Raw genomic sequence first — 3,257 nt, 5'->3', positions numbered from 1 at the left:
TAACAACATTTACAGCTCAATGAAATTAACTGTTCTAAACCAACATTATTGATTTTCTGTAAACTTCCTTACATTTCTCATAATGAAATGACAATGAATTTAGACATTTCCAGGAGGTGCAGTTGAAAGCTAATAATAAATGTTAACATTCGTGTGGTCATATTTAAAACGCTACAACAAGCACAAACTAATAAAAGTTAACGCTTATTCTCCAACAAACAGTTTACTCAATTACAAGCTATTAAGTGCTTAACGGTAATAAAACGATAGCGCGCGATTTTTGAAACACCGGGACACGACCGTGACAGTTGATACTCCGTTCGGAGAAAAGTTAAAATTACTGTCTAACGTTAACGTTACTTATCCCAAACTGCTAAAAGCTACATTTTAGTAAGGAGTTTAGTTTAACGTTAGCCCATAAAGAAATGAAATGAGGCTAAGGGTCTGCATGTGCATGTCTACTTAGCGTTACCAGCAAAGAAACGGCGACGAAACCTTGTTAGAAATGCCAATAAAGTTTAATCTGTCTCCATATTTAGAAACAACGAATCAGCATAAACACATTTTAATAAAAGTAGCAATGGCACAACGACTAATTTATTACATTTTACTCACCAGTCTCTCCTTCTCATGCTCCATGCGAGTGAAAGAAAATGGCTGCTTTCAAATTCCTCAACGGGTTACCTGTCCAAGTGCCCGGATGTTGAAAGTGTCACTCATCAGTGTTAAATACCGTCGGTCAACTCCGTGATTTTACACCAACACTCTGATGTTTTCACACTAGTGGAGAGTTGATTCTGCCAGATACTCTGAAACAGCCCAACACCAGAATTTTAACACCAGTGAATAATGTTCTTTATTTATTGTTCTTTTATCTTTTGTTGTTTTATCTCTCTATGTTTGATCATTAACATTTCTGTTTAATTTAATTTTACATCTTAGCACCTTATAACTCTCGTTTTGAGAGGCACTATAGAAATAAAGTTTATTATTATTATTATTATTATTATTATTATTATTACATGTATGCATTGCATTTATGCATTAGTACTGTGTAGTAATCATCTTTGGCCACACTGGGACAGTAGTGATCCACTGATTTTGGACTCACGCTGTACTATAGATGCCTAAATGTCCTCTAAACAAGAGAAAACACAATGACAAATGTACAGAGCTGGAACACAATCTCAAAATACAACCGCTCTAGTAGTCTGCTGCAGTTTTACACATCACAACATGTTTCTGAGGTTATTGGGGTTACTAAAGACAGAGAAAGAGAGAAACAGATGTTAAACTGTAACAAAGATTCAAAAACTATCCAGTAAATTACATCCTTTTTATCATCGCAGCACTCAGACTTCCTTAGAGTTTTATTTTATATGGAAGCCATGTCAGTTTTATTTGTATATATGGCATATATGCAATGTATCAATGTCCCATAATGAAAAACAGCTAGTGGGACAAGCCCCAAAATAAGACAAACTCTCAAAAAGTAAGCACAACTGGGACAAAAGTTGGATGTGACAAAGCAGACAACTGGAAAAATAAAACATGAACTGAAGGGGATTAATTACTAGAAGCACATGAGTCAAATGTTAATGACCACCTGGTATCAAGATAACTTCTCTAAATAAGGAAAAACACAATGTTTAAATATACACATTGCCATCACATCTGGATCATCACGTCTGGCTCACTTGCACTGTGATCATATCTCAGCATGGTGTTAATTACATCTGGACAGTTTCTGGTGAAATAGTTCATTCAGAATCAGGTTTATTGCCAAATAGGTTTTCACAAGCAATTTTTCCTTGCTGTATTACTGCATAACACAGAACAAGAAAAATATAAATAAAAATGAAAACAACTACTGCAAGTCATGAAGCATAAATAGAAACATAGAAAACTGACAATAATAATGTACAATATGGAAGCTGTACAATTTGTGCAGGAATGTGCAAAATAGCACAGTATGTCTACAGTAGATCACACATGATTTTAAACTAATGTCTTATGGTAGACATTTAATTTATATAGCATGATCAATTTTACAACAGTTGGCCTTCACAGTTGAAAAGGTTCAGATTACATCCAACTAAGTGGAACAACTAGGCCACTTACTGTTGTAAATTTGTACCAACATTGGTTAGTAATAGCAAAGTTCTATTTCTCATCAATGCTGATCTAGGGTCTGGTCGAAGTCTTTTTTGCTTCAGAAGGTTCCTAACTGAGGGAAATGGAAGTATTTCAGTGGCAGCCATGATAAGAGCTGTTTGAATTCTCGAAAGGAAAGGTGTTCAATGCTTCCTTTCTTATATCCTTTAGCAGAGAATACACTGGACCATCCTTTACTAAAGCAAGGGAGATAATGCCGTCCCACATTCCTTATGCCATCACCATTTAAAGCGAGGTACCATTGTAGTTGTACTATAGCAGACCCATGTAAACATAGAAACAACAAAACCTCTATTTTATCCTCATGACACCATCAAAAATAAAAATAAAAAATGGAAATCCATCTAGAAGTGTCATACCAATCTATGCAGTTATGGCTCAAGTTTCTTATTTCAACATTTCAATTCTGTTTGTTATTTTCAACAATATATATTTTGTTGTTACTTCATATGTGTAACTGATGTTTAAATGTACCCTGTATAAATTATAAAACATCCTTTCTCAGGAGGTGTGATTCTGTTTTGGACAGGAAACCTTTTTGGAATTTTATAGCAGTGAGTTTGTCACTGGCACTTTTCTTTTATGTGTTATGCATAAAGTTGGTTTTAAAAAAAGCCTAGTGTAAGTGAAAAAAGCTTTTGAACATTCTCTCAACAGACTTTGACAATCAGACAACAGACCATTACTCCGAGTTTAAAAGGAGGAAAATAGGGGTTTATGACAAAGATGGTACTGAAAGTGTGCTTTCAGTGCTCTGTTAATTTGCCCTCCATACTGTATATAAAGAAATAGGACAGTGATTGCGAAACCTTTTCATGTCAGGGACCCCCACAACAGATGCACATTAGACCACGGACCCCCAGGATTTTGTCTTATGGAATTTTAAAGATAATAAAGTCTTCATAGTCAATCAATAATCAAACTAGGATCACTATGAATTACAATCAATCTAAACAGCAAACCCTATTTCTTCCCTTGTTGTTCCCAGTTCCAAAAGATGTGATAAAACGGGGCTTTATTGGCATGGTAAACATTTACATTGCCAAAGCAAGTTTAATATATATATATGTGTGTACAGATTA

Source organism: Morone saxatilis, unplaced genomic scaffold (assembly GCF_004916995.1).
Source record: "Morone saxatilis isolate NCDOM2014 unplaced genomic scaffold, NCSU_SB_2.0 Contig7, whole genome shotgun sequence".
Taxonomy (NCBI): Eukaryota; Metazoa; Chordata; class Actinopteri; family Moronidae; genus Morone; species Morone saxatilis.
Note: the sequence above shows the minus strand (reverse complement) of the source record.